Raw genomic sequence first — 13,933 nt, 5'->3', positions numbered from 1 at the left:
TTGGAGAATTCTTTTCCAATAGTAATACTATTGAATATTTAATCCTAAGGAAAAACATATTTTCCATCTGAAATAATAATTATGTGTTTCCCTACACATGATAAATCAGGAAACACTGAAGATAACCATTTGGAGAGAATAAGAGTGTGCTACATGTAGACTTTTTGAAGGTAGCATTGGGAGATCAAAGCTCTCAAGTGCTTCATGTTGTGTAACCAGTAATTGTCTCAGATGCATTTCATTTTGGGAATTCCCCCAGGTAATTAAATAAGCCCCATGTTACAGCTGACAATACCCTAATGTCGTTATTTTTAACCTCACTGAGGGTAATCAAATACACTTTCCCTGATGGTACCACTACAGCTGATACAGATGCCATATGGGATGTTGTACTTGCTAGAGACAAATCTACGAACAATTCCCCGAGAATCCTCAGGCTGCACTAGATGCTAAAGAAGTTCCATCAGAAACATCATTGGGGGAACCAGATAGTGTACATAGTGTCCAGGCACTGCTTGGTCAGCAAGACTATCTAAATAGCAGCTCACATATACATAAAAATGGAGTAGACTGAGTGTAAAGCATCAACAGAATTAAATTCAATGGGATGTTAAAATAACTAGCTTTAGACAGAGAACAGACAGTAGAATGGTGAAAACAGTGTTGAGGAGAAGAAAAAGAGCATCGGATAAAGCAACTTAAAAATGCCCAGCATTTTATACAGCACATTATGTTTAAGTATTTAATGCTTAATATACTAATTACTGTTTAAGTGAGAGGGAAAGAGAGATTATATATGTTACAAAAGTTCAGTGCAACACAGTTATGGCAGTGTTGACATCCCTACTCTTTGTGGAATATTTGTCATCTTAACTGCTCAGTTGTTACCCGAAATTACTTTTAATTGAAGTGTAACAACTGAGATGATTGCCTTAGAATCATATAATCATAGAATAGTTAGGGTTGGAAAGGACCTCAAGATCATCTAGTTGCAACACCCCCACCAGGGGCAGGGACACCTCACACTAAACCATGCCACCCAAGGCTCTGTCCAGCCTGGCCTTGAACACTGCCAGGGATGGAGCATTCACAACCTCCCTGGGCAACCCATTCCAGTGCTTCACCACCCTTACAGTAAATAACTTCTTCCTTATATCCAATCTAAACTTCCCCTGTTTAAGTTTTAACCTGTTACCTCTTGTCCTGTCACTACAGTCCCTAATGAATAGTCCATCCCCAACATACTCTATAGGCCCCCTTTAGGTACTGGAAGGCTGCTATGAGGTCTCCACACAGACTTCCCTTCTCCAGGCTGAACAGCCCCAACTTTCTCAGCCTATCTTCATACGGGAGGTGCTCCAGTCCCCTGATCATCCTCGTGGGCCTTCTCTGGACTTGCTCCAACAATTCCATGTCCTTTTTATGTTGAGGACACCAGAACTGCACACAATACTCCAGATGAGGTCTTATGAGAGCAGAGTAGAGGGGCAGGATCACCTCCTTTGACCTGCCGGTCATGCTCCTTTTGATGCAGCCCAGGATACGGTTGGATTTCTGGGCTGCGAGCTCACACTGCAGCCGGCTCATGTTCCTTTTCTCATTGACCAACACCCCCAAGTCCTTCTCCGCACGGCTGCTCTGAATCTCTTCTCTGCCCAACCTGTAGCTATGCCTGGGATTGCTTCGACCCAGGTGTAGGACCTTGCACTTGGCATGGCTAAACTTTCATAAGGTTGGCATCAGCCCAGCTCACAAGCATGTCAAGGTCCCTCTGGATGGCATTCTTTCCCTTCAGCTTATCAACTGAACTTTGCTGAGGGCGCACTCAATCCCACTGTCCGTGTCACCGACAAAGATATTGAACAAGACCGGTCCCAACACCAATCCCTGAGCGACACCACTCGTTACTGGTCTTCAGCTGGACATTGAGCCATGGACCACAACTCTTTGTGTGTGGCCATCCAGCCAGTTCTTTATCCACAGAGTGGTCCATCTATCAAATTGATGTCTCTCCAACTTAGAGACAAGGATGTTGCGTGGGACATTGTCGAAGGCTTTGCACAAGTCCAGGTAGATGACTTCAACTGCTCTACTCCTGTCCATCAGTTGTATAGCCCCATCGTAGCAGGCCACCAAATTGGTCAGGCAGGATTTCCCCTTAGTGAAGCCATGCTGGCTGTCGCCAAGCACCTTGTTGTTTTTCATGTGCCTTAGCGTACCTTCCAGGAGAATGTGCTCCAAGATTTTGCCAGGCACAGAGGTGAGACTGACTGGTCTGTAGTTTCCTGTGTCATCCACTCTCCCCTTCTTGAAAATGGGGGTTATATTCCCCTTTTTCCAACTTACGGTAAGAAGTTCTTAAATATTTTTCCCATTTTGTTCAACTAACAGCATTGCTTAAGAATATTTAGGTTATTGTACTCTCTTCTTCCACCTCCTGTCCTACATCTCAATTAAGGATGGAGAGCATTTAAATCAATTAAAGGAAACTCAGAGGAGACACTAATTTAATTCACTGACAAACTGAGCTAATCAACAGGGATAGAAAGACTGATGGTGCAGACTCCCCAAATATTAATTCAGTACTGTTGTACCTGTCAGAAAGGCACCAAGGGAAGAACACTGACTACTGTGTCTTTTTAGATGATGGCTGCCATAGGTAAGGTACTTTAGTGTTAAGCTGTAGGAATACACTGTGTAAATAGCTGGAGTGGTCAGCAAGAAGATTACATGACATTTAGCAACAAAGCAGCCGTTAACCCACACTAGAATGGAAAAAAACAATGAACCACACAAAACAAAACAACTAACCACAAACTGGTATTAGCAGCCTTAAGGGTTTGTGTATTAATGATCTTTAGCTTACTCCTATCAGACAGCAAGATGGTTAGATTTTTAGAGTATAAAGGATGCACTAGTTGATAGCGAAATGAACTTCACATCCTGACTGTACGGAAGAGACAGATTCTGATTCAGAAATTTAACAATCTGAATGATGTTTTTTGCTCCTGTGGCTACTGTAGCAAGAAACATTTTACTGCTCTCTCTGTAACATGAAACATTTTATTGCTCTCTTCCTATATATGACTCAAAAAAGGCACTGACCCCTTTAAGATCCTATCTGAAGAAGAGAAGTCAGAGATGAAGATACAGCTACAGCTGACTTGAGATGGCAAATTTTGGGAGGGAGTAATAGTTTGTGTTTTAATAGAAAGACTTACTTTAGTAGGTCATTTAATCTTACTAGTGTCCCACTGTAGCTGTTAACTATTTCATGAAGAGAGTGGGTAAGTAGGTGGAATAAAAGGCTTCCTACAGTCCTCACGCTGAAAAGTAACATAATATAATCTTCAGTTTATTGGGAGTTTTGGGAATTTATTCTTGGTGAAATATATAGTACTTAATGACTCTTGTCTTTTTGTTAGAAACAACCACAAGCTGATAGGTATTTTTGGTAAAGTCTTCTTAGCACCAACATGAAAGCAGTACTTATTAAACTTCAGAATAAATACTGCACATGTGTTTAAAGCTAGTAGCTTCTGAGCATCACTGCTGTTCAGCTGTTTGATTTTTGTTTACAAGGAGATGGTGTTGGAAACAGCACTGACAGAGACAGTAAGAGTCTAAAAATTCCAGTCATCTTAAGTCACTGTTTCCATGTGGCTTCCTTGCAAATTATTTAAGAGACATGTAAGATACTAAAATTATTTGAAAAGTTAACTCATGTTCATAATAATATCAGCCATTTACCTGAAGAGCCAACACAAATAAATGAAGTATTTTTTTCTTTCTCTGAGACAAATCACTACACCTGCAAGTCAAAGGTGTATACAGGCACTAACTCTCCCTCCTACAGGGCAAAAACCCATTTGGTGTGAAGAGCTCGCGATATAAATGACATGTATTTTATTTGAATTGTTTTTCTAGTAAAAAGGCTGGAGCACCTCTCCTATGAGGACAGGCTGAGGAAGTTGGGCTTCTTCAGCCTAGAGAAAAGAAGACCTTAGGGATGGTTTACAGTGCCTAAAGGTGGCCTAGAAGGAAGCTGGAGAGGGACTTTTTATAAGGGCATGTAGTGACAAGAGGGGGGGATGGCTTTAAACTGACAGAGGGGAGATTTAGATTAGGTATTAGGAAGAAATTCTTTACTATGAGGGTGGTGAGACGCTGAAGCAGGTGGCCCAGAGAAGTTGTGGCTGCCCCACCCTTGGAAGGGTTCAAGGCCAGGTTGGATGTGGCTTTGAACAAACCAGGTGTAGTGGAAAGTGTCCCTGCCCATGGCAGAGGGATTGAAACCAGGTGATTTTTAAGGTCTCTTGCCACCCAACCATTCTATGTTTATAAAATAATTTTGATGCAATTGTTCAAGAGTCATAATAGAAACAAACAGAAGGGAAAGGTGCTTATACCTATGCTGGAAACAAAAGTATCTTTTTCACAGACCTGCTATATTAAGCAAGGGAAGATAAGCATGGTAGAAAAAATATTGCACCCTTCTATTTCTCAAACTTTTTCAATGTTTATCTGCTCTGCCTTTATTTTTCCCAAACCATCTATAAAAGGAAACAAAAGCTACTTTAGGAATCAGTTAAGTAGTTTCTTGTTTCTCCTAGGTAACTCATGTAATGTTAGAAATGTAACTTGCAGTTTGCATTCAAATAAAAACACCTCTCAGTTGGCTTCCATTAAAATACTTCATTTGTGCTGGCCCTTTATCACTCTCGTGATGACTGTATGGAAATATTTGCTCAACAGTGACTCTTAATTCACATAATGTTAATCTATAGGTAGGGAAATCAATAGAACAATTCACAACTTACTGCTGTCAAAAGCAGGCATTCTTGTTTGCCGGTGTATAGTCTCTTCTTTCTTCCTTGTGTTAGTTCACAGTTCTGTAGGTGGACTGAGCTTGCTAGCCAGGACAGAGATTTACAATATGGTTAAGCTGAAATATCTTCTTATCCTGGGAATGAAAAAAAGGTTTTGCTCCCTCCAAACTATTCCTTCCCTTGTTCTGCCAGGGACTGTAGGATTTTTTAGGCATTTTTTTTTTTTATTTCAGTGTAGTGAATCAGTAGGGATTGCTACAGCACGGAGTCATTCTAGGATCCAGCTTCCTTACGATCTTTCTTCACCCCTCAGTGGGATGCTGGGGTTATTTGAAAGTTTATGTCCTTCTCACCTGCCAGCTTTCTTCCCGAGGTCCCTGTCTGTTCAGTCCTGTGAAGTATATCTTAGAGCTCTTGTTTAAATAGAGGTGTGATTGCTAAAGTTAGGATATTGGTTTGTTCTGGTTTGAAATATCCTTGATCTTCATCAGTGACCTGAAAAAGGGGCTGCACACTGTGATACTTGGGTGGTGCCAAACTCTTTTGGGTAATCAAATGCTGTGCCCGTGGAAAGAACTCCAGAAGGTCTCACAAAAGTGAATGGGTAAAAAGAAGGTAGATAGGCTTGAATTAGATCAGTGTGAGGTAAATTATAGGATTATCTGTCAGTAACAGGTGTTTAAATTCACAGTCTGGAAGTCACTGTTTTCAGCTCTCGGAAATCCTTGGCCCAAACTGCAGCAGCAACCAAAAAAGCCCCTCTGAACCACAGAGATGTAAGACATAATCAGGAAGAGTACCAAGACCAAGACAGAAAGCAGTTTGCTGATCTGTGGGAAGTCTCAGTAGCATATTCCTATCTTGCTTACTGTGTGAAGTCCTGGTCTGCAAGGACACAAATCTAAAGAAGGTATTGAGAAAAATACCTAAAATGACCAAAGGGAAGAGATCAGCAGTCTAACAAAGCAGGGACTAAAAGGGTTTGGTTTGTGGTTGTGAAAAGACAAGGCTGAACAGCATATGATCAAATTTTACAAATCACCTCTTTAAGGTGAAGAAATAGGGTTCTTGACACAGTGGGTAGTTGGCTTCTATAATCTGCTGCTTAAGTAGGCTAGAATATATGCAGTGCCAGCAGGTTCAAAAAGGGATTAGATGAGTTAGTGGACAACAGGTCCACGAATGGATTCTAAATGCAAAGAAGTCTTTGAAGTTCTGTGGCACTGGCTTTCTCTGTATGTCATAATCATAGAATCATAGAATAGTTAGGGTTGGAAAGGTTGGAAAGGACCTTAAGATCATCTAGTTCCACCCCCCCTGCCATGGGCAGGGACACTTAACACTAAACCATCCCACACAAGGCTTCATCCAACCTGGCCTTGAACACTGCCAGGGATGGAGCACTCACAACCTCCCTGGGCAACTCATTCCAGTGCCTCACCACCCTAACAGGAAAGAATTTCCTCCTTATATCCAATCTAAACTTCCCCTGTTTAAGTTTGAACCCATTACCCCTTGTCCTGTCACTACAGTCCCTGATGAAGAGTCCCCTCCCCAGCATCCCTATAATGTAAGCAACATTTTGTACAAACACGTTGAATCTTTCTTAAGCACACAGTTTCTGTAACATACATATATGTTTACTCCTGGCTTTCAGGAGGTGGCAGATGTAGTAAAAACGAGTCTGGTTACAGTCGTCAGTGCCCTATGGGGATGTGACATTTCTTGGGGATAGTCGGAGCCTGCCCTCGAGAGCACAGCCAGCGCTTGCACAGATGGCACGGTGCGGCTTTTTTCTTCTAGGACCCCGAAGAGGGGCCGGGTACTTGCTACTCCCTCCTGTAGGTCGAGTTCTTAACACTTACAAGTTATTTCTGAGGAGACTCCTGCGCAGCACGGTCAGCGACGCCTCCAAACGAGCATTCGAGGAGCTCTTCAGAGGCTGGCCGGGCGGCCGGCACATTTCGCCGACGAACGACGGCTCCATGCTGCCTCCTGCCGCCCACAGCGCCGCGCCAGGCCCGGCCTGACGGCACCTCCTCCCGGCACGGCCGCCCAACGGCTGCCCGCAGCTGCCGCTGGGGCGGGGCGGGGCCGGGCCGCCGCGGGCCGCGTCCCTCCTGCCTTCCTTGGCGGGAAGCGGCCGCGGGGCGAAGGTTGGAGAGCGGCCGGCGGGAGCCGCGGTGTCCCGCGGGCTCCCTCCTGAGGTGCGCGTACGCTACTGCGGCAGCCGAGCGCCTGTCCGGTAGCGCGGTGGGGGAGACCGGGACGGGTTGAAAAGGGGGGAGTGAAGAGTTACCTTCGGATGTGCATCTGTGAAGTATGAAGGAGTCTTGGTATAGGCAGGAAATGAAGGGCAGAGCGAATCTGCGGGGAGGCCTCCGTTATACAGCGCCGTTCCCCGCTCCTCGAGGCGTTCACCGCGGGAGCCGGGAGCGTTGCGGTGACCTGCTCCCTCGGCAGAACGGGCAGAACATTCGCGTTCGCAACATGTCAGCACGCTAGTTAGTTTGACAGCTATACACCTGGGTTTGCAATTGCGGGAGCTATGTTTAACTTCCCTCCTGGTTTGTAAGCATCCGCGCACACAGGTGCTAGTGCTCCGTAGGAAGCAGGTGTGTTCCCCAGCGCAAGATGTGGTGAGGGGTATCGTGGGGAAATTGTCCAACCTGCGTCAAAAAAACAGTATATTCTTGACTGCAAGTAATAGAAGACTGTGAGGTAAAGTATTCCTCTCTTTCTTGCCCGTGCAGTAGTACTTTTGTTTTCAGGAAGTGCAGGACAAACATAATTCACCCAAAAACCCAAACGAGGGGAGTTTTGGGGCCTGAAAAAAAGATTATTTCTATGCAACTTCTGGCAATCTATCCTGATAGGAGTGATGTAGCCTCTATCAGAACACGAGGCTATTTAACTTAGTTTAGAAGATGAATTAAAAATAAGACAAGATGGTTACAATGTGTTAGTGACAAAACTCACTTAAAGACTGAAAGCACTAGATACAATGTCTTGGCTAACATGCAGTTAGGTATGTTCCTCACACTAAGCAAAGCCCTGAATGTATTTCAGCAGGGCTGCTAAGTACTATTTATGTTTGGTTTTTTTCTGAAGCATAATACTCTGAGCACTTCCACGCTCTCCTGATGTGTCATTCATAAATGCAGCATTTCATCCGCAGCCCTGAGAAGAAGTTACATCACTTCTCTGCCTGCGCTTTCCTGTCAGGGTGCCCCTGAAACTCTTGCGTGAGCTGAAGCAAAACCGAAGGGGTTGGCGAGCGATTTCTGCTACTTTTTCTGCTGTTTCTCTGCATTTAAGCAACTTTATTCCTCTCCGTTTTACAATAATCCGTTAATAATTCGTGTTGGTTTTGGGAAATACTTGTTTCGCTGCTTTGCGCCGTGCACATGGGCGGGTAACGGAACGCAGCTCATCGGCCGAGGGGCTGCTGGGCCCTTCCTCCGGCCCGGGCCGCGGGCTGTGCGTGGAGCGAGGTGCTCTGCAGTCCTGCAAACCCTGCAGTCGCGGTCCTAAACCCGGGTCCTGGCTTTTGGCAAGGATCCGCACGGTGCTGCGCAGCGGCCATCAGTCTTTCCGGGTGGCAGGCATAGCCGTGGCCCCCGGCTAGCAGGCGAGAGCTGGACCGGGACCCGGGGCGCAAGCACGCTTGGGGAGGGGTGGTGACTTTTACACCCTCTTCCCCGTCCAGCTGCATTTCCCAGTAGCGGCGCTCTGCAGCTCCCGTGGTGGCTGCTCAGAGGGCCGGGCTGCCCGGCGGGCCAGGGCGCGGGGCTCCGCCGTTGAGGGCAGCGGTGGCCGCGGGCCCTGTGACCGCTGACTTCGGCCGGGGCCCGCGCAGTGGCTGCTACGAGGGCCGGTAGGGGGCGCTGCTGCCCCGCTCTGGCCCGGCTCGCTTCCCCCGGCGGTTCCATTGGAGCAGCCAGAGACAAGTTGGCGCCATTTTGAAGCCGACAGGGGGACCGGGGCGAGCTGCGGAAGGGGAGGGGGTTAGAGGCGATTGGCTGCGGCTGCGGCGGCAGCTCCTCTCCGAGCCCGGAGCAGCGGCAGCGCGGAGCGGACCCGCCTGGGACCAGCGAGGAGAGGCGGTTTCGGCGGGGTAAGGAGCCCGGCACCTTGGTTGCCGTTACCCTCACCCTGACTCTTCTCCATTTTCCTTTCTCTGGGGCGGGGGCGCCCGCTCGGACCGAGCTCCGCGGCCGGCGATCGAGGAGGGCAGGGAGGAGGCAGCCCTCCCCTTGGCCCGTGGCGGAGCACCCCCTTCCCTCCCCATCTCCTCGCTGCGCTGCTCCCCTCCCCCCTTCCCCGTGGCCGGCGTCACAAATTAAATTTGCCGCTCCCCCTCTCTGCCCCCCCCCCCGCCCCGGTGGCGGCGGGGCCCCGCGGGGGGGTGACCTTGGTTCGGGTTCGCCGCGGGGGCCGGGGGTCACCCCCTCTGCCCTCACCCCCCTCCCCCAGGTGGCCCGCCAGGCGGTGTCGCGCGCTCAGCGGCGGTGGCTCCTCGCGGCGGCGCGGGGCGCGGGGGGAGGGTGCTTGTCCGTTGTGGTGAGCGATCGCGGCCCCCGCCGGTGCCCCCCCCGCCCTCCGCTGCACCCGGCCTGTTCCCCGCTCGGGCTTCGCCGGGGATCGCCGGGGGGACCTCCCCATACTGCCCGGTTCGGTCTCCCCGCCCTGCACTTAGCAGCGATCCTCAGCCGGGGGGAGCTGGCGGCCGCTGAGGACCTCGGTTCGGTAGGTCCCTACTTGTGTGAGCCCGTTCCTTTCATGCTGGCTTTTTTTTTTTTTTTTTTTTTCTTTCCTCGCTCCTTTCTTTTTTTCCCTCCCACTTTGCATCAGGCTCTGTTAGAAAGCGCTCGGAAAGGAAGTGTGTGTGTGTGGGGGGGGGGGTATTTGCTGCCGCCTGGTATATGGAAAACTATGGATTTTACATCTGAATTGCCAGATGGAGAACGGTTAATTTATAGGTTATGTATTGTTTACGTTGAGAGACTCTGGTCAGGAATCTAGGTCTGTAACTTCATCCCGCGACAAATAAATCACTAGCTGCTCCTCAAAACAAATCAACAATTAATGACTGTGAGCAATCCCGGAACGTTAAACTGCAGCAGAGCAGCTCCGGCAGAGCTGGGTTTTGTCGTGCAAGTCTTATTCTGACTTTAATGTTTGCTCTCTGCACGGTCGCTTGCCGAGAGTGGTGGTTATTTTGTTAGGCGTTCTGTTTTCCCATTTAACGCAACTGCTGAAGTATTCTCGTGTTGGTCTTTGTTTTGTGCTTGCAGGGTAGGTGCTTTGGCTGCAACTGCTTTCTCTTTGCTGGGGATGGAATAAGAGCGTTGAAAATTTGAGTGGCTTTATAGTTGAAAGTGGGTGTCAAATCACATTTTGGGAAGGGGGTAAGATGACATGCATTCCTTCAGGTTTTTTTCCCCTTCCAAGCTAGTGGAATTGTTCAGTTTTCATAGGATAGAAATTTTGCTTGGTGTGTCTTGTATGTAATATAGCTATTCTTTCAGTATTATATTTACTTGTGTTAAGTAATGCCTCAAAAAGATGTGAAACATCTGCATGTATGCTGTGCTCAGACCACCCTAAAAGAAAACTGATAGTGACAGATAATTAGCTAAGATAGTTTAACAGAGGTGTGTGTCTCTGTTCATCACAGGCATTTGAAAGCGTGCGCTACTGGGGAAAGTATTTAGTACTTCAGTACTTGCATGAGGTCTTGTGTCTGTTTGAAGCAAGGTAGTTCTTAATTGCTGTGAGGTGTGGGGGTGTGTGGTTGTGTGTGGTGTTTTGTATGGGTTTATTTTGTTTTGTAATTCTTACACAGTAGTATTTGCTTCTGCGCCTCTTGCATTTCCTTTGCTAGTTACTATACAGACTGGATAAGCTGTAGTTCGGTTTTTGATGAAACAGCTAAATAAATCAAATGAGAATGGAAAATCATAATGTGTGTAGGGCTTGTATGCTATTTTTTTTTCTCATGTGCCATGTGAATGTTGGGTTTTGACTGTACCTAGCAAGCATACTTGTGGACTTGAATTGAGCAAGTCAGCTAAGTCATTATTAAGCTGTAATTAAGAATATAAAACCAAACAGTCATTGCTAGCATTTGGAAAAGCATAGTAATGAAATATCGCATGACCTCAGGCATTATCCATTTTTGGTTGCAGAGCAGGAGACTCTGTTACCTCCTGTAGGTCAAAAGAGATGCGTTTTCTTTTGGGATATATTGCTCTCTACCAGGCTATCAGGTTATGCTTTTTTTCCTCTGTCTTTCTTCAGTTACAGAGTTCATATCATACAGAAGAGTGAGAGGTTGTATGGGTATGTGTAGGAGTCTTTTAGTATGGGATTTTTCGTTTAAAGTTTTTTTGAGTAAATGTTTTTTCTTTAAACCTAAGTTTGGACAGGTGATAAAGGCTACTTGTTGCACAAGTAGCATTTTCTTGGGAGCGATGAATAAGAAAATGTGAAGCAGAACACTAAAAGCGTGCAAAGCAAGAAATGGAGGAAAATGTGATACTACAACTCATTTTTTCCTTACCAATTTCATTTTAACATCTCTTTCCCTTAATATTACTTAGCCCAAATACCTTCCTCTTTCTTGACATAGTCTTCACCCTTACCTTCAGACATGTTCCTTTATTAGAACCAAAAAGTAGTTCTGGGTTGTGATAAAGATACCACTTGTCAGTATCATACTCCTTTTAACAAGTATCTGCAGTAATGGTGTTTTTACTCATAGCACAAAACATGAATACTGCAACCTGAAATAATCCCTAGAAAGGCTGAGAGAATATCAGAGGCTTTCAGTCAGTTTTGAAACTAGCTGGTAGTGGAAAACTGAGAACTTTTTTTAAAGGATGTGTTAGTGTGATAATTTTTAGTGGTAAAGTGTTGTCTTGATTTATCAGATTTGTAGACCCTTTGGACTATTTGAACAGCATTGACAGACCCTGGAAGGAATCGTGTGCAGGCTTTTAAAGAATTGCAAAATACATGCTTTAAAAACAATAATAATATCCTGCTCTTAGAGGACAAATGCCTTATAGTTAAGACTGTGCATGTGTGTAAATGACATACATACTGCTCTTCCATTGGTGACCTACTCAGTTGAATGTAGTCTTGTAGAAAACTTAGTTTTATTGTTTTCCCCCCCTGCTTAATTCAGGTGTTTAATTACATGGGAAGTGGAATGTATGGCTGAAAATAATAAATTTCAGTAAGTTAGTGGTTTATTTCAAAAAGTCTTTGGAACACTTTGGATTCCACAATAAAAATGCTGTTAATATGAATATTTACTGTAACACATCTAACTTGAAACAATTCCATGAAATACAACTAATATTTTAACTTTGTTTCGAAGAATCAAAATGTTAACGCCTCCACTCTTTTTAAAGGTTATTACTGTCTGTTGCTGCATGTACTGCCTTTCAACCTTTCCCAAAGTGTGAGGAAGTTCTTGGGGTAGGTTCTGAGGATTAAGACCTCCAGTACTTTGTCCCCATCTGTGGAATTTACTCTTTCACATCCCATCCCACGCATTCAGAAAACATTCTGCATTATTTTGCTAGGGTTATACTGCCTGATCTTAGTTCTGTTACTTCAGCTCATGACAACTTTGGTATTAATATGCTTCAAGAAATAATAATTGAGAGAAGCGCCATACATCATTGGGAACAGATGGGCATGTTTGTACTAATCATCTTGTGTCTGTCACCATTTATATGGTAGTACCGTAACCAGGGATCAGGACCCCATCTGGGGTTTTCTAATTTACACCCTGTTCTTTAAAGGTCGATTCCAGACAATACTAACTGTGTGTACTTTTTCTCTGACTTAATTAGAAACACTGGTGGATGCTTCTGCTGCTGAAATGAGATGCTTCACTTGCATTCTTTTTAATGGTCAAAAAAGACATAAAGTTAGCAGTCAAAATGTTACTGTCTTAATTGCTTCTGTTGTATATTCACCTAAACTACATTTCCTAGCTCTTCTAAACAGGACTAGATTGAGCTAAAACTTAATTGTTAATCACTTAGAAAGTAACTGCTGAGTGAGGCTTTCCACCTTTTGTGCATGTAAAGCCATTAGTTGTCCATGACACTTATCAAAGCAGCCTCTGGTTCTCTCTGAGACATCCCCCATGTATCCACGTTGTAGTTCAAGATCAAGAATCAGAATTCTGAAAGTCTTAGAAAGGAAAGGAGGGGGGAAAAAAATCACTGTTTAAAAAAAAAAAATAAAATCTAGTTACCCACCCTGAGCGTGAACATACTGCTCACAAGGAAGTCTTAAAAACATACATCAAAACTTTTTGTATGTAATCTTTCTTCCCACCTTGAGTCTGACTGTTCATTTCTGTTAGTGCTGCTTCATTACCTGGATGTAGAGTTTTAATGAAGACAATCAGATTTCCAGGAAATCTTTGTGTGTGTGTGTTGGGTTTCTGTTCTTAACAAATAAGAATTGAGATGGGTTGTTGTCAGTTATAAGAAGCGAGCAGAAGTTACTTCATGGAAAACTTTTCTTGTATTTTGGGATTTCCTTCCCACATATGCATCTACCTACTTAAAATTTGAAAGTGTTTTCTTTGGGGAAGTGTACAGAGGTGGTGGGCAGTTCACCGTTAGGTGTGATACTGTCAGCATGAAGTAGTGTGTGTACTTCATTGTGATTTCCTGTACATGGAAACAAAATGTATGGCAGAAGCTATAGCTTTTTGTGCCATTAGTTTGTGAAAGCTTTTGTATGGCACAGTGCCTGTGCGCATTTCGCATGACACCCAGTGCTTTTCAAAAGTTAAAGGAGACAAACTGCAGACACAATTCATCGTATATAATAACATTTGCATTGGGTTTTTTTTCTTCTTGAAATTATAAACTAGTTAGAATAAGGCTGTAATGTTTTACTTTCCTGGTTTTTGGAAATGGAAGAAAGAACGGATAAGCCCAGTGATAAACGCTTCCTCAAATATCTTCAAAAGAGTTTATCTTTCATTTGCCCAGCTTAGATTATGCAGTTTGTAGTTCTCGGAAACATTTCTGTAACTGAAGGAATTAAGAACAGAGATTTTAATGCAT

General features: G+C 44.9%; 1 protein-coding gene across 4 annotated transcripts in view; it reads left to right on the top strand.

Moving 5' to 3' along the window:
• Positions 1-8,824: 8,824 nt before the first annotated feature.
• Positions 8,825-13,933, top strand: part of PDS5B (PDS5 cohesin associated factor B) — a 117,191-nt gene continuing 112,082 nt past the window's right edge. The window contains exon 1 of one of the 4 annotated variants that reach the window (XR_010612436.1): positions 8,825-8,946. The gene's annotated coding sequence lies outside the window, so the exon portion shown is untranslated. The remainder of the gene's footprint in view (positions 8,947-13,933) is intronic. The other 3 variants (XM_065678409.1, XM_065678407.1, XM_065678408.1) reach the window with 3 other exon arrangements.

This window comes from Lathamus discolor, chromosome 4, assembly GCF_037157495.1.
Source record: "Lathamus discolor isolate bLatDis1 chromosome 4, bLatDis1.hap1, whole genome shotgun sequence".
NCBI lineage: Eukaryota > Metazoa > Chordata > Aves > Psittaciformes > Psittacidae > Lathamus > Lathamus discolor.
This window is presented reverse-complemented; position numbering and strand designations above follow the sequence as displayed.